The sequence below is a fragment of the Bos javanicus genome, chromosome 21 (genome assembly GCF_032452875.1).
Source record: "Bos javanicus breed banteng chromosome 21, ARS-OSU_banteng_1.0, whole genome shotgun sequence".
NCBI lineage: Eukaryota > Metazoa > Chordata > Mammalia > Artiodactyla > Bovidae > Bos > Bos javanicus.
In genome coordinates, this window is record NC_083888.1 from 49,502,065 (window position 1) to 49,523,895 (window position 21,831).

Consider the following 21,831-nt stretch of genomic DNA (forward strand, 5'->3'; position numbering starts at 1 on the left):
GAAACAAACTGAGATCATTCTATCATTTTTGAGGTTGTACCCAATTATAGGCTTTCAGACTCTTTTATTGACAATGAGGGCTACTCCATTTCTTCTAAGATATTCTTGCCCACAGTAGTAGATATATTAGTTATTGGAATTAAATTTACCCATTCCCATCTATTTTAGTTCATTGATTCCTAGGCTATCTATGTTCAATCTTGCCATTTCCTGATTGACCACATCTAGTTTACCTTAATTCATGGACCTAACATTCCAGGTTTTTATGCAATATTATTCTTTACAGCATCAGACTTTACTTTCACCACCAGACACATCCACAACTGAGCATTATTTTCACTTTGGCCCAGTTGCTTCTCTCTTTCTGGAGCTCTAGTAATTGGCCTCCACTCATCCCTAGTAGCATATTGGACATCTTCTAACCTGGTTCATCTTCTAGTGTCATAACTTCTTGTCTTTTCATACTGTTCATTGGGTTCTCATGGCAAGTATACTGGAGTGGTTTGCCATGACAAGGCTGTTACCCCTTAAGGGGAAAATGGTTGTTAGAAATTTTCAAATAAGTTATTTCTATAAACGTAAGTTATTTGTCTTTGCACTCTCAACTTCACTGCCTTTATCTCAGTGATATTGGGAAGGAGTGGGATCAGGAAGATTGTTATACGAAGAATTTTTGCAGCATTTGAGATTTCTTAGACTCTAGTCATTTCTCCCAGCTCAATGGTTGCCAATATCTTGCCAAACTATTCCCCCACGGATACAGTGTCTGGATCATTAGTAGGTATTTCTAAACCCAGACCTAGTGTCTCCCCAGAAGTTGCTGAAGGAAGCTCCTGACTGCTCAAGGAGCTCTCTATGGAGATCAGTTTATCAAAGCTTTTTTGAGTCCACTACTACTCTTCAATATTCCAACAGATGAATATGGTTTTTGTGTTTTCTAGATTTTTCTTGGTGTTATCACAGAGATAAAGTTCTTTGTTCCTTTATATTTAGAAGCAGAACTATGGAATAATGTACATCTGAGTTATCCTGATGTTGGTTTTTCAGCTGCAACCTTCGTAGACTCTCCAGATACTCACCTTAAAGGAATAAATATTCTTCTAGACACATCTTACTCAACAATACTTTGTAGAAAGTACTCCTTGTGGAAAGTAGTCTTGCAAGCATATATTTTTAATAGAATCATATTACACAGTGTAAATCTATCCTAATTAATTATTCTCTTAAGTGAAGTGCAATCACTTTGCTTCTATGTATTTACAACTACAAACAATTCCGTTGTAGATATTCTTGTGTGTTTATTTTTAGATACCAACACATTTCTATGATAGTTCAGTTAGTTCAGTTGCTCAGTCATGTCCGACTCTTTGCGACCCCATGAATCGCAGCATGCCAGGCCTCCCTGTCCATCACCACCTACTGGAGTTCACTCAAACTCAAGTCCATCAAGTCAGTGATGCCATCCAGCCATCTCATCCTCTGTCATCCCCTTCTCCTCCTGCCCCCAATCCCTCCCAGCATCAGAGACTTTTCCAATGAGTCAACTCTTTGCATGAGGCGGCCAAAGTACTGGAGTTTCAGCTTTAGCATCATTCCTTCCAAAGAACACCCAGGGCTGACCTCCTTTAGAATGGACTGGTTGGATCTCCTTGCAGTTCAAGGGACTCTCAAGAGTCTTCTACAACAGCACAGTTCAAAAGCATTTATTCTTCAGCACTCAGCTTTCTTTACTATCCAACTCTCACATCTATACATGACTACTGGAAAAACCTAGCTCTGACTAGATGGACCTTTGTTGGCAAAGTAATGTCTCTGCTTTTTAAGATGCCATCTAGGTTGGTCATAGCTTTTCTCCCAAGGAGTAAACGTCTTTTAATTTCATGGCTGCGATCACCATCTGCCCCCAAAATAAAGTCTGTCACTTTTTCCCTTGTTTCTCATCCATTTGCCATGAAGTGATGGAACCAGATGCCATGATCTTAGTTTTCTGAATGCTGAGTTTTAAACCAACTTTTTCACTCTCCTCTTTTACTTTCATCAAGAGGCTGTTCAGTTCTTTTTCACTTTCTGCCATAAACGTGGTGTCATCTGCATATCTAGGTTATTGATATTTCTCCTGGCAATCTTAATTCCAGTTTGTGCTTCATCCAGTCCAGCATTTTTCATTATGTAGTCTACATATAAGTTAAATAAGCAGGGTGACAGTATACAGCCTTGATGTACTCCTTTCCTGATTTGGAAAATAATGTATATTTTCACTCATTATGTGAAGTCTATTATATCCAAGCCAACAACAGGGGCATTATCCTTTTTATATAACTCTCTTTATTTTGGTGTGTGTATATGGCTGCTCATAGATTAATAATATTTTATTGTGTACATTCCTGACTATAAGAACATTTTGAGCATTTGATTCTAGGGTCACAAGGGTGGCTCAGCATCTGCAAAACCAATGTGATGATTAAGGGGATCAGACAAAAAGCAGAAATGGAATTACCACATTTCCCTGGCTGATGAATATCAAGATATGTCATTTAGAACAATAATCATTTGGTGGGTGAAAAAGATGATAAAGTAGAAGATCCTCAGGCTTATCTCCTTTCATAAGCACAGACAAAAAAACACAACTGACTCCTGATTGGCTATTGTCTACAAAATGGAGAATAATTATATCTCAGAAGATCTCCCACAGAAGTGAGAGTTCTGAGCCCCATGTTAGGCTCCCGGCCTCAGGGTCTGACCCTGGGAGAATCCCTCCAAAGCATTTGGCTTTAATGGCCAGTAGGACTTGACTGCAGGAGTTCTACAGGACTGGGGGAAGCAAAGACTCCACTCTTGGTGGGCACACAGAAGGTCTCACATGTACCGGGACCCAGGATAAAAGCAATGACTACATAAGAACCTGGGCTAGACCTACCTGTGGGTCTTGGGGGGGCGGGGGTGGTCTCATGAAAAGTGTGGTGTGGTTGTGGTTCTCTCAGGGAACAGGGATATCAGTGGTGGAGTTTTGGGGGAGTGTTTAGCTATATGAACTCTCCAGAAAGCAGAGATATTGCTTGGGCCAGCAGCACCAAGACCTGGCTGGACCCAACAGCCTGTAGGCCCCAGTACTGGGATATCTCAGGTCAAACAACAAAGAAGACAGGAACACAGTCCCACCCATCAGCAGACAGGCTGCATAATGACATCCTTAGCCCAAAGGCACCTCCAGACATACTCCTTGACAGAGTCCTGCACAGAGAAGGCTGAGACCCAGTTCCACCCACCAGTGGACAGGCACCATTCTTCCCCCTAGGAGGCCTCCACAAGCCTCTAGACCAGCCTCACACATCAAGGGGCAGACACCAGAAGCAAGAATACTATTAATACAATCTAGCAGCCTCTGGAACTAAGTCTGCAAATACAGAAATTTAGACAAAATGAGACAGCAGAGGAATGTGTTCCAGATGAAGGAACAAGATAAAAGCTCAGGAGAACAACTAAGTGATGTGAAGACAGGCAGTCTATCAGTGAAAGACTTCATAGAAATGATCATGAAGATTACCCAATATTTCAAAAAAAGAATGGGTGTAGTGTGTGAGAAATTACAAGAAATTTAAAGAAGAATTAGAAAACATAAAGTTAGAAAATGTAAATAACAAGCAGAGTTGAAGAATACAATGATTTAAATGAAAGATACACTGCTGCTGTCGCTTCAGTTGTGTCTGACTCTGTGCAACCCCATAGATGGCAACCCACCAGGCTCCCCTGTCCCTGGGATTCTCCAGGCAAGAACACTGGAGTGGGTTGCCATTTCCTTCTCCAATGCATGAAAGTGAAAAGTGAAAGTGAAGTTGCTCAGTCGTGTCCGACCCTCAGTGACCCCATGGGCTGCAGCCGACCAGGCTCTTCCATCCATGGGATTTTCCAGGCAAGAGTACTGGAGTGGGGTGCCATTGCCTTCTCCGAAAGATACACTAGAAGGAATTAATAAAATAAATGAAAGAGAAGAATGGGTAATTGAGCTGGAAGAAAGAATGGGGAAAATCACTGCCATGGAACAGAATAAAGAAAAAAGAATGAAAAGAAATGAAGGCAGTCTGAGAGATCTGTGGGACACCAGTAAATGCATCAACATTTGCAACACAGGGGTTCCAGAAGGAGAGAGAGATGAAGGGCCTGAAAAAATATTTGAAGAGCTAATAGCTGAAAAATTCATGGAAAAGGAAACCATCACCCAAGTCCAGGAAGTGCAGAAAGTCCCATATACGATTAAAAAAGGAGGAACACACTAAGACACACATTAATCAAATGTAAACAAAAATAATTTCAAAGAAAAAATATTAAAAGCAGCAAGAGAAAAGCAATAAATAGCATACAAAAGAATCCCCATACGATTTTCTGCTGATTTTTCAGCAGAAACTCTGAAGGCCAGAGGCAGTGGCATGGTATGTTTAAACTGATTAAAGGAAAAAGAACATACAACCAACACAACTATACTCAGTGAAGGCTCTCATTAAGATTTGACAGAGAAATAAAAATCTTTACAGACAAGTAAAAGCTAAAAGAATTCAGGACCACCAAGCCAGTTTTACAACAAAGGCTAAAGGAACTTCTCTAGGTGGAAAAGAAAAGGCCACAACTAGAAGAAAATTATAAAATGGGGAAAGTCAGTGGTTAAGACAAACACACAGTAAAGGGAAGAAATCATCCACATATATATATGGTATAAAAATCAGTAATTTTCAGAGTAGAAGTGTACCAATGCAAAATATTTAAAATACATTAGAAACTAAGAGATCAGTGTTGATCAGTACAGATGAATCATGTATTTATATAGACTGCTACATCAAAACCTCATGGTAACTACTGAAATCTGAAATTTTACATTAGAAATTGTAGATTTTTTCCCCATAAAATCAGAAAACAGAAAATCTACATTAAATACATATACAGAAAAAAAAAAGGAATTGAAACACAACACTAAAGTTCGTCATCAAATAACAAGAGGAAAAAAGAGAAAGGGAAGAAGAAAGATCTACCAAAAAATCCAAAACATCAAACAAAATGGCAATAAGAACACACATATCAATAATTACTTTAGATGTCAACAGATTAAGGGCTCCAACCAAAGACACAGACTGGATGAATTGATAAAAGACAAGACTCACAAATACACTCTCTACAAGAGACCCACTTCAGATCAAGGGACACATACGAACGAAAAGTGAGGGGATAGAAAAAAGAGTATTCTATGCAAATGGAAATCAAAAGAAAGCTGGAGTAGCAATACTCATATCAAATAAAATAAACGTTAAAATAAATACTATTAGAAAAAGAGGGAAACCACATAACGATCAGGGGATCAACTCGAGAAGAAGATATAACAAATGTAATTATATTTGTACTGAACATAGGAACAAATCAATACATAAGGCAAATGTTAACAGCCATAAAAGGAGAAATTAAGAGTAAGATAATAATAGTGGGGGGTAACACCCACTTTCATCAATGGACAGATCATCCAAACAGAAAAACAATAAGGCCTTAAATGAAACATTAGACCGGATGTACTTTCAGTTCAGTTCAGTCGCTCAGTCGTGTCCCACTCTTTGCGACCCCATGAATTGCAGCATGCCAGGCCTCCCTGTCCATCACCAACTCCTGGAGTTCACTCAAACTCACGTCCATCGACCAGCCATCTCATCCTCTGTCATCCCCTTCTCCTCCTGCCCCCAATCCCTCCCAGCATCAGAGTCTTTTCCAATGAGTCAACTTTTCGCCTGAGGTGGCCAAAGTATTGGAGTTTCAGCTTTAGCAACATTCCTTCCAAAGAATACCCAGGGCTGATCTCCTTTAGAATGGACTGGTTGGATCTCCTTGCAGTCCAAGGGACTCTCAAGAGTCTTCTCCAACATCACAGTTTAAAAGCATCAATTCTTAATGTACTTAATTGATATTTATAAAGCATTCCATCCAAAAGCTCCAGAATGCACATCCTTTTCAAATACACAGGAACCGTTCTTTTGAATAGACAACATGCTGGGTCACAAGGCAAGCCATGGTAAATTTAAGAAAATTGAAATCGTATCAAGTATCTCTTCTGACCACAACACTATGAGATTAGATATTAAGTATAAGAAAAAAAAAACTGCAAAAAACACAAAGTGGAGGCTAAATAATATGCTACAAGACAACGAATGGATCAGTGAACAAATCAAAAAGCAAATTAAAAAGAAAAATCTAGAGACAAATGAAAATGAAAACATGATGATCCAAAACCAATGGGATGTAGCAAAAGAAATTCTAAGTGGGAAGTTTATAGCAATAAAATCTTACCTTGGGCAAAAAGAAAAATCTCAAATAAACAACGTAACCTTACACTTAAAGCAATAGAGAAAAAAGAACAAAAAAACCTGAAAGTTAATAGAAGGAAATAAACAATATAGATCAGAGCAGAAATAAATGAAATATAACTAAGAAAACAATAGAAAAGACCAATTAAACTTAAAAGTTGGTTCTTTGAACAGATAAATTTGATAATTGTTTAGCAAGACTCATCAAGAAAAAAGGGAAAGGGCCTGAGATCAATAAAATTAGAGATGAAAAAGGAGAAGTTACAACCAACATCACAGAAATAAAAAGACCACAAGAAACTACTACAGACAACTAAACACAACTGTATGTCAATAAACTGGGCAACTGAGCAAAAGAGGACAAATTATTAAAGATACAATCTCCCAAAGCTGAACTAGGGAAAAATAGAAAATATGAACAGAAGAAGGACACTGACATTGTGATTAAAAATGTAAACAACCAAAGTTCAGGACCAGATGGCTTCACAGGCAAATTTCTACAAATATTTAGAGAGGAATGATTTAATCCAGCGTATTGAAACTATTCCCAAAAACTGCAGAGGAAGGGACACTTTCAATTTTATTATGTGAGGTAATCATCACCCTGGTATCAAAATAAGACAAAATTACCACAAAAAAGAAAAATTGCAGGGCAATATAAGATGAACATTGATGCAAAATTCTCAAGAAATACTAGCAATCTGAATCCAACAACACATTAAAAGGTTCATGCATCACGATCAAATAGTATTTATTCCAGTAAAGCAAGGCTTTTTCAATATCCACAAATCAACCCATATGATACACATTAACAAAGTGTAGAATTAAAAAACATAGGATCATCTCAACAGAGGCAGATAAAGCTTTTGTTAAAATTCAAAATTTATTTATGATAAACAGACTCTCCAGAAAGTGGGCATGGAGGGAACCTACTTCAATATAATAAAGGCCATATAAAACAAACCCACAGCTAACATCATAATCAATAGTGAAAAGCTGAAAGCATTTCCTCCATGATCAGAAACATGATAAGGATGTCCATCCTTATCATCAGTATTCAACATAGTTTTGGAAGTCCTATCTTAGACAATCAAAGAATTAAAGAAATAAAAGGAATCCAAATTGGACAAGAAGTAAAACTGTTACAGTTTGTAGATGACATAATACAATGCATAGAAAATCCTAAAGGCATTACTATAATAGAAAAATACTAGGGTTCATCAATGAATTTGGTAAAGTTTCAGGATAACAAAATTAGTACACAAAAATCTCTTGCATTTCTATACACTAACAATAAAAGATCAGAAAGAGAAATTAAAGAAACAATGCCATTTACCACTACATCAAAAAGAATAAAATACCTAGAAATAAACCTACCTAAGGAGACAAAAACATGTACTCTAATAACTGTAAGACATTGATGAAAGTATTCAAAGGTGACACAAACAGATGGAAAGATATAACATGTTCTTGGACTGGAAGTATCAATACTATCAAAGTGACTATACTGCCTAAGGCAATCTACAGATTCAATGCTACCACTCTTCAACTACCAATGTAATTTTTCACAGAACTAGAACAAAAAAACTCTAAAATTTGTATGGAAACACAAAAGACCCCAAATACTCAAAGCAATCTTGAGAAAGAAAAATGGAGCTGGAGGAATCAGGTCCTTCAGCTACACTAAAAACTGTGTAATCAAAACAGCATGGTATTGGCATAAAAACAGATTAATACATCCACAGAATAGGATAGACAGCCCATAAATAAACCCACGCACCTATAGTCAACTAGTCTATGACAAAGAGTGCAAAGATGTACAATGTAGAAAAGGTTCTCTTCAATTAATGGTGCTCCCCAATCAGAATGGCCATCATCAATAAAACTACAAATAATAAGTGCTGGAGAAGATGGAGAAAAGGGAACCCTACTGCACTGTTATTGGGAATGTAAATTGATACAGCTCCTACAGAGAACAGTATGGAGATTCCTTAAAAAACTAGGACTATCTTTTCATGTGTTTGTTAGCCATCTGTATGTCTTCTTTGGAGAAATGTCTATTTAGATCTTTGGCCCATTTTTTGATTGGGTCATTTATTTTTCTGGAGTTGAGCTGGAGGAGTTGCTTGTATATTTTTGAGATTAGTTGTTTGTCAGTTGCTTCATTTGCTATTATTTTCTCCCATTCTGAAGGCTGTCTTTTCACCTTGCTAATAGTTTCCTTTGATGTGCAGAAGCTTTTAAGGTTAATTAGGTCCCATTTGTTTATTTTTGCTTTTATTTCCAATATTCTGGGAGGTGGGTCATAGAGGATCCTGCTGTGATGTATGTCAGAGAGTGTTTTGCCTATGTTCTCCTCTAGGAGTTTTATAGTTTCTGGTCTTACGTTGAGATCTTTAATCCATTTTGAGTTTATTTTTGTGTATGGTGTTAGAAAGTGTTCTAGTTTCATTCTTTTACAAGTGGTTGACCAGATTTCCCAGCACCACTTGTTAAAGAGATTGTCTTTAGTCCATTGTATATTCTTGCCTCCTTTGTCAAAGATAAGTTGTCCATATGTGCATAGATTTATCTCTGGGCTTTCTATTTTGTTCCATTGATCTATATTTCTGTCTTTGTGCCAGTACCATACTGTCTTGATAACTGTGGCTTTGTAGTAGATCCTGAAGTCAGGTAGGTTGATTCCTCCAGTTCCATTCTTCTTTCTCAAGATCGCTTTGGCTATTCGAGGTTTTTTGTATTTCCATACAAATTGTGAAATTATTTGTCCTAGCTCTGTGAAGAATACTGTTGGTAGCTTGATAGGGATTGCATTGAATCTATAAATTGCTTTGGGTAGTATACTCATTTTCACTATATTGATTCTTCCAATCCATGAACATGGTATATTTCTCAATCTATTAGTGTCCTCTTTGCTCAACATCACTCATTATCAGAGAAATGCAAATCAAAACCACTATGAGGTACCATTTCACACCAGTCAGAATGACTGCGATCCAAAAGTCTACAAATAATAAATGCTGGAGAGGGTGTGGAAAAAAGGGAACCCTCTTACACTGTTGGTGGGAATGCAAACTAGTACAGCCACTATGGAGAACAGTGTGGAGATTCCTTAAAAAACTGGAAATAGTACTGCCTTATGATCCAGCAATCCCACTGCTAGGCATACACACTGAGGAAACCAGAAGGGAAAGAGACACGTGTACCCCAATGTTCATCGCAGCACTGTTTATAATAGCCAGGACATGGAAGCAACCTAGATGTCCATCAGCAGATGAATGGATCAGAAAGCTGTGGTACATATACACAATGGAGTATTACTCAGCCATTAAAAAGAATACATTTGAATCAGGTCTAATGAGGTGGATGAAACTGGAGCCTATTATACAGAGTGAAGTAAGCCAGAAAGTAAAACACCAATACAGTATACTAATGCATATATATGGAATTTAGAAAGATGGTAACAATAACCCGGTGTATGAGACAGCAAAAGAGACACTGATGTATAGAACAGTCTTATGGACTCTGTGGGAGAGGGAGAGGGTGGGAAGATTTGGGAGAATGACATTGAAACATGTAAAATATCATGTAAGAAATGAATTGCCAGTCCAGGTTCGATGCATGATACTGGATGCTTGGGGCTAGTGCACTGGGATGACCCAGAGGGATGGTATGGGGAGGGAGGAGGGAGGAGGGTTCAGGATGGGAAACACATGTATACCTGTGGCAGATTCATTTTGATATTTGGCAAAACTAATACAATTATGTAAAGTTTAAAAATAAAATAAAATTTAAAAAAAAAAAAAAAACTAGGACTAAAACTCCCATATGACTCAGCAAGCCCACTACTGGGCATATACCCTGAGAAAACTACAATTCAAAAAGACACATGTACCCCTTTTTCATGGCAGCTTCATTTACAATAGCCTAACTTTTTGGACCCATATCCTGACCCATTGCAGCTTTATTTACAATAGCCAGTATACAGAAGCAACCTAGATGTCCATTGATAGATGAGTGGATAAAGAAGATACGGTGCATATATACAATGTAATATTACTTAGCCATAAAAAGGAATGAATTTGAGTCAGCTGTAGTGAGGCAGATGAACCTAGAGCTTGTTATACAGTCAGAAAGAGAAAAACCAATAACATATATTAACACATATATATACGGAATCTAGAAAAATTAGTGATGAACCTATTTACAGAGAAGAAATGGAGATGCAGTCATAGAGAATGGACTTGCAGACATAGTGAGGGACAGAAAGGGTAGGACATATGAGAAAGCAGTATTGACACATATATATATATATATATATACACACACACACTATCATGTATAAATAAATAACTGGCAGCAGCAGCTGAAGTTGCTCAGTTGAGTCTGACTCTTTGTGACCCCATGGACGGTAGCCTGCCAGGCTCCTCCGTCCATGGGATTTACAGGCAAGAATACTGGAGTGGTTGCCATTTCCTTCTCCAGGGGATCTTCCTAACCCAGGGATTGAACCCGGGTCTTCCACATTGTAGGCAGATGCTTTACCATATGAGCCACCAGGGAAGCTGAGTAAATAACTGGCAGGAAGCTGTGATATACATCACAGGGAGTCCAGCCCAGTACTCTGTGATGAGCTAGAGGGGTGGGATGGCGGGGGAATCCCAGGAAGGAGGGGAGATATATATATATATATAGTATATGATATAATATATTAGTAATATAATATATAAAATATAAATTATACATTGATATATATTATTAAATTATAATTAATTTACTAATATAATTATAATATAACATATTGATATTATATTAATATTCAATATAATACAATATATTAATATTATATTAATATTCAATACAATATAATATTTAATTATATAATATTCAATATGTATAATATATGTATTATATATAATATTATATATTATATATATAATTATGATGGATACATATATAATTATGACAGATTCCTATTGTTGTATGGGAGAGATGAACACAGGATTGTAAAGCAATTATCCTCCAATTTAAAAAAAAAACAAAAATAATAATATTTTTAAAAAGCAATATATAAGTTTGCCAAGGACTCATAAAATCCACTAAATTGATATAATTCCAATACATGTGGGGAGGCAAATATAAGTAGTTTGGAAGGAAAAAACTTTTTTCAGAATTCTCAAAAACCTCTGTAGCTAACAAAAATTCAAGTATTACCACCCTGCAGATAGCTATGCAAATTATCATTTGATTTTGAACTGATAAACAGTATCTAGTTATTCCAAATCATTGCCTTTAAAATTTTTAATTGAGAAATAATTCTTGGAAATGCTCTATGGTGACCTAAATGGGAAAGAACTACAAAAAAGAGGGGATATATGTATATAGAGATGATTCACATTGCTGTATAACACAAAATAAAACAACATTGTATGTTATGTGGCAGCCTGGATAGGAGAGGAGTTCAGGGAAGAACGGATACAGGTATATGTATGGCTGAGTTCCTTTGCTGTTCACCCAAAACTATCACAACATTGTTATTCAGCTATATCCCAAAACAAAATATTAAAAAAAATGATGCTTGGGAAACTGGACAGCTACATATAAAAGAATGAAATTAAAACATTCTCTAACACCACACACAAAAATAAACTCAAAATGGATTAGAGACCTAAATGTAAGATCATATACTATAAAACTCATAGAGGAAATCATAGACTGGACACTCTGACATAAGTGGTAGCCCTAACTTCTTGGACCCATATCCTGAGTAATGCAAATAAAAATAAAAATAAATTAGATCTATTTAAGCTTGAAAGGTTTTGCACAGCAAAAGAAAGCATAAACAAAATGAAACACCAACACACAGAAGACAGAAAATATTTGCAAATCATGGAACAAGGAATTAATCTCCAAAATATACAAACAGCTCATATAGTTCAATAACAAAGAACAAAACAAAATCCCAATTAAAAAAAAAAAGGCAGATCTAAAAAGACATTTCTCTGAAGAAGACATAGAAATGACCAAAACACATGTAAAAAGATGCTCAACATCCCTAATTATCACTTCAGTTCAGGTCAGTCGCTCAGTCATGTCCGACTCTTCGTGACCCCATGAATCGCAGCATGCCAGGCCTCCCTGTCCATCACCAACTCCCGGAGTTCACTCAGACTCAAGTCCATCGAGTCAGTGATGCCATCCAGCCATCTCATCCTCTGTCATCCCCTTCTCCTCCTGCCCCCAATCCCTCCCAGCATCAGAGTCTTTTCCAGTGAGTCAACTCTTCGCATGAGGTGGCCACAGTACTGGAGTTTCAGCTTCAGCATCATTCCCTCCAAAGAAATCCCAGGGCTGATTTCCTTCAGAATGGACTGGTTGGATCTCCTTGCAGTCTAAGGGACTCTCAAGAGTCTTCTCCAACACCACAGTTCAAAAGCATCAATTCTTCGGTGCTCAGCCTTCTTCACAGTCCAACTCTCACATCCATACATGACCACAGGAAAAACCATAGCCTTGACTAGACAGAACTTTGTTGGCAAAGTAATGTCTTTGCTTTTGAATATGCTATCTAGGTTGGTCATAACTTTCCTTCCAAGGAGTAAGCGTCTTTTAATTTCATGGCTGCAATCACCATCTGCAGTGATTTTGGAGCCCCAAAAATAGTCTGACACTGTTTCCACTGTTTCCCCATCTATTTCCCATGAAGTGATGGGACCGGTTGCCATGATCTTTGTTTTCTGAATGTTGAGCTTTAAGCCAACTTTTTCACTCTCCACTTTCACTTTCATCAAGAGGCTTTTTAGTTCCTCTTCACTTTCTGCCATAAGGGTGGTGTCATCTGCATATCTGAGGGTATCAGACAACTGCAAATTAAAACTACAATGAAGTATTACCTCACACCTTTAAGAAAGGCCATCATTGAAAATTCAATTCAGATGACATTATATTGAAGGTGGGAGGTAAGAGGGGGCAACAGAGGATGAGATGTTTGGATGGCATCACCGATGCGACGGACATGAGTTTGAGTAAACTCTGGGAGTTGGTGATGGACAGGGAGACCTGGCATGCAGCAGGTCACAAAGAGTCGGACATGACTGAGTGACTGAACTGAACTGATTATATCTATTACTGTGGGCAAGAATCTTTTAGAAGAAATGAAGTAGCCATCATAGTCAACAAAAGAGTCTGAAATGCAGTACTTGGGTGCAATCTCAAAAATAACAGAATGATCTCGGTTTGTTTTCAAGGAAAACCATTCAATATTACAGTAATCCAAATCTATGTTCCAACCACTAATGCTGAAGAAGATGAAGTCGAACAGTTCTCTGATGACCTACATGACCTCCTAGAATTAAAACCAAAAAAAAAAGATGTCCTTTTCATTATAGAGGACTGGAATGCAAAAGTAGGAAGTCAAGAGATACCTGGAGTAACAGGCATGTTTGACCTTGGAGTGCACGATGAAACAGGGCAAAGGCTTACAGGGTTTTGCAAAGAGAATGCACTTGTCATACCAAACACGCTCTCCAACAACACAAGAGACAACTGTCATGAACATCACCAGATGGTCAAAACTGAAATTAGATTGATCACATTTTTTGCAGCCATAGATCAAGAACCTATAAAGTCAGCAAAAACAAGATGGGTTGCTGATATGGTTCTGATCATGAACTCCCTATTGCAAATTTAAGACTTAAATTGAAGAAAGTACGGAAAACAACTAGGGCATTCAGGTATGACCTAAATCAAATCCCTTATGATTATACAGTGGAAGTGACAAATGGATTTAAGGGATTAGATCTGATAGACAGAGTGCCTGAAGAACTATGGACAGAAAGGTTCAATAGATTATAGGGAGGTGGTAGTCAAACAAGAACTAGAAATCCAAAAAGCCAAAGTGGTTGTCTGAGGAGGCCTTACAAATAGCTGAGGAAAGAAGAGAAGTGAAAGCAGAGGAGAAAAAGAAAGAATACCCATCTGAAAGCAGACTTCCAAAGAATAGCAAGGAAAGATTTTTTAAAAAGGCCTTCTTAAGTAATAGAGTAATTAAGTAATAGAGAAAAGAAATAGAGGAAAACAATAGAATGGGGAAGATTAAGATCTCTTCAAGAAAATTAGAGATGCCAAGAGAACACTTCATGCAAAGAGGGGCACAATAAAGAACAGAAATGGTATGGACTTAACAGAAGCAGAAGCAGATGGAATTTAGAGGAGCTCTCAAGAAAATACAGAAGAACTGTACAAAAAAGGGTTTAATAACCCAGATAACCATGACGGTGTTATCACTTATCTAGAGCCAGACATTCTGGAGTGTGAAGTCAAGTGGGCCTTAGGAAGTATTACTATGAATAAAGCTAGTGGAGGTGAAGGAATTCCAGCTGAGCTATCTCAAATCCTAAAAGATGATGCTGTTAAACTGCTTCACTCAATATGCTAGCAAATTTGGAAAACTCAGCAGTGGCTGCTGAAACTGGACTGGAAAAGCTCAGTTTTTATTCCAATCCCAAAGAAGAGCAATGCCAAAGAATGTTCAAACTATCACATAACTGTGCTCATTTCATGTACTACCAAGTAAGGCTCAAAATCCTTCAAGCAGGCTTCATCAGTATGTGAACCAAGAACTTCCAGATGTACAAGGTGGACTTAGAAAAGGCAGAACCAGAGATCAGATTGCCAATATCTGATGGATCACAGAAAAAGTAAGGGAATTCCAGAAAAACATCTACTTCAGCTTCACTGACTACTCTAAAGCCTTTGACTGTGTGGATCACAACAAACTGTGGAAAATTCTTCAAGAGATGGGAATACCAGACTACCTCACCTGCCTTCTGAGAAACCTGCATGTAGATCAAGAAGCGACAGTTAGAACAGGACATTGAAAACGAACTTCTTCAAAACTGGGAAAAGAGCACATCAAAGCTGTATATTGTCACCCTACTTATTTAACTTCTATACAGAGTGTGTGTGTGTGTGTGTTAGTCACTTAGCTGTGTCTAACTCTTTGCAACTCCATGGGCTATAGCCCGCCAGGATCCTCTGTCTATGGGGATTCTCCAGGCAAGAATACTGGAGTGGGTTGAGTACATCATGCGAAATGCCAGGCTGGTTGGTGGTCAAGTTGGAATCAAGACAGCCAGGAGAAAAATCAATAAGTTCAGATATGCTGATGATACCATGCTCATGGCAAAAAGCAAAGAGGAACTAAAGAGCCTCTTGGTGAAGGTGAAAGAGGAGAGTGAAAAAGCTGGCTTTAAACTCAACATTCAGAAAACTAAGTCAAGGAATATGGTCCCATCTCTTCATGGCAAATAGATGGGGAAACAATGGGAACAGTGAGATAATTTTATTTTCTTGGGCTCAAAAATCACTGTGGAATGTGACTGCAGCCAAGAAATTAAAAGATCCTCTCTCTTTTTAAGAAAAGCTTTGGCCAACCCAGAAAGCATAGAAAAAGCAGAGACATTACTTTACCAGCAAAGGTCTGTCTGGTCAAAGCTATGGTTTTTCCAGTAGTCATGTATGGATATGAGAGCTGGACTATAAAGAAAGCTGAGTGCCGAAGAATTGATGCTTTTGAACTGTGGTGTTGGAGAAGAATCTTGAGAGTCCCTTAGACTGCAAGGAGATCCAACCAGTCAATCCTAAAGGAAATCCAGTGAGTCCTGAATACTCACTGAAAGGACTGATGCTGAAGCTGAAGCTCCAATACTTTGGCCACCTGATGCAAAGAACTGACTCATTGGAAAAGACCCTGATGCTGGGAAAGATTGAAGGCAGGAGGAGAAGGGGGTGACTGAGGGTGAGATAGTTGGATGGCATCACCAAACTGATGGACATGAGTTTGAGCAAACTCCAGTAGTAGGTGATGGACAGGGAAGCCTGGCGTGCTGCAGTCCATGGGGTTGCAAAGAGCAGGACAGAACTGAACTGAACTGACTATGCATAACAGTATGGAGGTTGCTTAAAAAAAAACTAAAAATAGACCTTCCATTTGATCCTGTAATCACACTTTTGTGATTACTTTTGTGATCTGGATAAAACCATAATTAAAAATATACATACACCCCAATACCCACTGCAGCACTATTTACAATATCAAAAATATAGAAGCAACTTGAGTGTCCATCAGCAGGTGAATGGATAAAGAAGTGGTATATGGATACAATGGATTATTACTCAGCCATTTAAAAAAATTAATATTGTCATTTGCAATAACATGTATAGGCCCAGAGATTATCATACTTAGTGGAGGAAGTCAGACAAGGAAATATAAATATTATATTACATATATGTGGAATCTAAAAATAATATAAAATAATCTATATTCAAAACAGAAACTTACAGATATAGAATACAACTTATGGCTATCAAATATAAAAGGGGGTGGATGAGTAAATTAGGAGCATGGGACTACCAGATACACACCATTATAGACAAAATAAATTAAAAATAAGGATTTCTGTACAGCACAGGGAACTATATTCAATGCCTTGTAATAATGTATAATGGAAAATAACAAAAATATATTAGCTATACACCTAAAACTAATGTAATATTATACATAAATTATATTTCAATAAGAAAATAAAAGTAAATATTTGAATTTTTAAAAATACATTTGGTTTTAGTGACCATTGGAGTCAATTATCTCTCACATTTTAAGTATTTTTTTTTTATTCTCAAAGACCTCTATTTTGTTTCATTTATTAAAATCTATGATTCTTGTTCAGTATATAGTGATATATTTGAATTTACACATCAACACATTCACCTTTTGGAAAACATGTTTTAGTGTGCTAAAGTTCTATAGGTAAAAAGTGACAAATATCTTCCACAGGAATAATCTGTTTTTTTTTTTCTTTTTTTTACAAAACTAGTTTCTTCGGTTGATAATACATTACATTTAGGTGTTTTCTACTATTTGTATAAATTCAGCTATTTTTCCAAAGATTTCAAATCATATTTTGTATGGCTATTATACTAAGCCAGAAATCACTTTTATTATTATTTTGTGACTGTTTTTCCATTTTTAAAAAAGTCATCTTTCCATTTTTAAAAATGTCATCACCATCTTTCTCTTATTTCTTATATGTTTACTTTTAGCACTTAATCATTCTTATTAAGATAGTGTATTTTAAAAAATATTTAAAAATAACATATCTATTATATGAATGTACTAACAACTGAAGAAAATTCTTATTGTTGGACTTCCAAAATATTTCACTCTTAATTAGAATTTTTACAAGCATTAGCCCATCTTGCTTTCTGATAGAAACCTGAAGATGACACTATTATGACACAGAGGACTGAGTACTGGGAAAAGGAGAGGGACATCATATAAATTTTTATCTGCTGCTGCTGCTGCTAAGTCGCTTCAGTTGTGTCCAACTCTGTGTGACCCCAATTTTTCTCTACTCACTCCAATAAATTAAGAAAGTACACATTTGCCAGAAATTATATGAAAGCAGAATTTTTTTCTGCTTTCAGAATTTGGCTTTCAGTTCAGAATTTTTATAAACTGGTTACCAAAAAAACGTTCTTTAAAATTTTTAAATTTTATTTTTTCAAATTTCTTTGAATTTTAGTGAATATAGGTATTACTTTAGTCATGTTTACTTTTTCCATTATGTTAATTAATGCCAAATAGCTCCATTAAAGTAAAAATACTTCTAATTGCCAAATTAGAGATGATTTTTTCTTTGTCTATTATTTTTTAGCATTCGCCTGTTTTCTACAGTAGTATTTGAAAAAGTCTTTTAAGGTTAATAATACAACTGACAATCTTGTCATTGTACATGCATACATTTTTTTCAAATTATTATTTATACTTATTAAATGTCTAGATTACTGTTAATAAATAGATTTCAGAAAATTTTGCTACTCATGACTATGATTCATCACAGGGTCACAAAGATGGTTTAACATACGCCTATCAATTAATGTGATACACCATGTCAACAAAGACAAAAACCACAGGATCATCTCAATAGATCAAGGAAAAGTATTTGATAAAAATGCTTATCATCGTTCATGATAAACTCTTACCAAAGTGGGCATAGAGGGGATAAAATACAAGCTATTTCTATAAAATACAATGAACATTATACAGTGGTGTAAAGCTGAAAGACCTCCTACTAAAGTCTTGAACAAGGCCAAGGATGCCCACTCTCACTACTTCTATTCAACACAGTATTAGAAGTCTAGCCATGGCAATCAAACAAGACAAATAATAAAAGATATTCAAAGAGAAGAGGTAAATTTTTCATTATATGCAGAAGACATGAGAGTATACATAGATTCCACACAAATCCTGCTAGAAATGATAAACAAATTCAGCAAGGTAGTAGGATAAAAGATTAACATTCAGAAATCAGTTGCATTTCTTTACAGTAACAATTAAATATCCTAAAGTGTATGTAAAAAAAAAAAAAAAAAAAAACCCTTTAAAATAGCATCAAAAATACTTAGGAATAAACCTGACCAAGGATATGAAAGACATATGCTGAAAAGTGTAAAATATTAATAAAGGAAATTGAAGGTTATTCAAATGAAGATACTACATGTCCTTGGATTGAAAGAATATTGTTAAAATGGACACACTGCCCGAAGCAATCTACAGATTTAATGTGACCCCTATTAAATTACCCATGACAATTTTCACAGAACTAGAACAAATAATCCTAAAATATATATGGAACCATTAAAGACCCAGATAGCTTTGACCAACCTAGATAGCATATTGAAAAGTAGAGACAGTTTGCCAACAAAGTTCCGTCTAGTCAAGGCTATGGTTTTTCCAGTGGTCATGTATGGATGTGAGAGTTGGACTGTGAAGAAAGCTGAGCGATGAAGAATTGATGCTTTTGAACTGTGGTGTTGGAGAAGACTCTTGAGAGTCCCTTGGACTGCAAGGAGATCCAACCAGTCTATTCTGAAGGAAACCAGCCCTGGGATTTCTTTGGAGGGAATGATGCTGAAGCTGAAACTCCAATACTGTGGCCACCTCATGCGAAGAGTTGACTCACTGGAAAAGACTCTGATGCTAGGAGGGATTGGGGGCAGGAGGAGAAGGGGATGACAGAGGATGAGATGGCTGGATGGCATTACTGATTCGATGGACTTGAGTCTGAGTGAACTCCGGGAGTTGGTGATGGACAGGGAGGCCTGGTGTGCTCCGATTCATGGGGTCGCAAAGAGTCAGACACAACTGAGTGACTGAACTGAACTGAACTGAATTGAAAGACCCAGAATTTCCAAAGCAATTCTGAGGAAAAACTACAAAGTGAGAGGCATAACTCTTCCAGACTTCAGGCAATACTACAAAGCTGAAATGGTCAAACAGCATTTTATTGGCACAAAAACACACATAAAGATCAATGGAACAAAACAGAGAGCCCAGTAATAAACTCATAAACCTACTGTCTTTGAAAAAGAAGGCAAGAATATACAATAGAGAAAAAACAATCTTTTTAGCAAGTGATGTATAGAAAGCTGGAGAGCCTCATGTATATCAGTGAATCCAGAACACAAACTCACACCATACACAAAAATAAACTAAAAATGGCTTAAAGATTTAAATATGATACCATAAAACCCCTAGAAGAGAATATAGGCAAAATATTCTCTGACATAAATCTTAGCAATCTTTTCTCAGGTTTAGTCTCCAAGGAAATATAAACAAAAATAAAATAAACAAACAGGACATATTCAAACCTAAAAGCTTTTGCACAGGAAAGGAAACCATAACAAAATGAAAAGACAACCCACCAACTGGGAGAAAAATCTTTGCAAATAACGCAACTGACAAGGGTTCACTTCCAAAATATATGAACAGCTCACACAATTCAATTCAAACAAACAAAAAAATAACCCTGTCAAAAAAGGGGCAGAAGGCATGAAAAGATACTCCAAAGAAGAAATACAGTAGACCAATAGGCAAGGAGAAGATATTCAACATTGACAGCTATTCAGTTCAGTTCAGTCACTCAGTTGTGTCCAACTCTTTTCGACCTCATGGACTGCAGCATGCCAGGCTTCCCTGTCCATCACCAACTCCCAGAGCTTGCTCAAACTTATGTCCATTGGATCAGTGATTGCATCCAGTCACCTCATCCTCTGTCATCCCCTTCTCCTGCCTTCAATTTTCCTGGCATCAGGGTCTTTTCAATGAGTCAGTTCTTCGCATCAGGTGGCCAAAGTATTGGAGCTTCAGTTTCAACATCAGTCCTTCCAATGAATATTCAGGATTGATTTCCTTTAGGATTGACTGGTTGGATCTCCTGCAGTCCGAGGGACTCTCAAGAGTCTTCTCCAACACCACAGTTCAAAAGCATCAATTCTTCAGCGCTAAGCTTTCTTTATGGTCCAAGTCTCACATCCATATGCAACTCCTGGAAAAACCACAGCTTTGACTAGATGGACCTTTGTTGCAAAGTAATATCTCTGCTTTTTAATATGAAGTCTAGGTTGGTGATAGCTTTTCTTACAAAGAGTAAGTGTCTTTTAATTTCATGCCGGCAGTCCCCATCTGCAGTGATTTTGAAGCCCAAGAAAATAAGGTCTGGCACTCTTTCTATTGTTTCCCCATCTATTTGCCATGAAGTGATGGGGCTGGTGCCATGGTCTTCATTTTTTAAATGTTGAGTTTTAAGCCAACTTTTTCACTCTCCTCTTCCACTTTCATCAAGAGGCACTTTAGTTCCTCTTTTCTTTCTGCCATAAGGGTGGTATCATCTGCATATCTGAGATCTATATTTCTCCTGGCAATCTATATTCCAGCTTACGCTTCATCCAGCCCTGCATTTCCCATGATGTACTCTGCATATAAGTTAAATAAGCAGGGTTGACAATATACAGCCTTGACGTACTCCTTTCCTAATTTGGAACCAGTGTGTTGTTCTATGTCTGGTTCTAATTGTTGCTTCTTGATCCGCATATAGATTGCTCAGGAGGCAGGTGAGGTGGTCTGATATTACTTCTTTAAGAATTTTCAACACTTTGTTGTGATCCACACATACAAAGATTTTAGCATAGCCAATGAAGGAGCAGTAGATGTTTTCTGGAACTCTCTTGCTTTTTCGATTATGATCCAGCAGATGTTGGCAATTCGATCTTTGCTTCCTCTGCCTTTTCTGAATCCAGCTTGTACATCTGGAAGTTCTCGGTTCATGTACCGTTGATGCCTACCTTGGAGAATTTTGAGCATTATTTTGCTAGCATGTGAAATGAATGCAATTGTGCAGTAGTTTGACAATTCTTTGGCATTGCCTTTCTTTGGGATTGGAATGAAAACAGACCTTTTCCAGTCCTCTAGCCACTTCTGAGTTTTCCAAATTTGCTGGCATACTGGTGAGGCACTTTAACAAATATCATCTTTTAGGATTTGAAATAGCTCAGCTGGAATTCCTTCGCCTCCACTAGCTTTGTTCGTAGTAATGTTCCTTAAGGTCCACTTGACTTGGCACTCCAGGATGTCTGACTCTAGGTGAGTGATCAC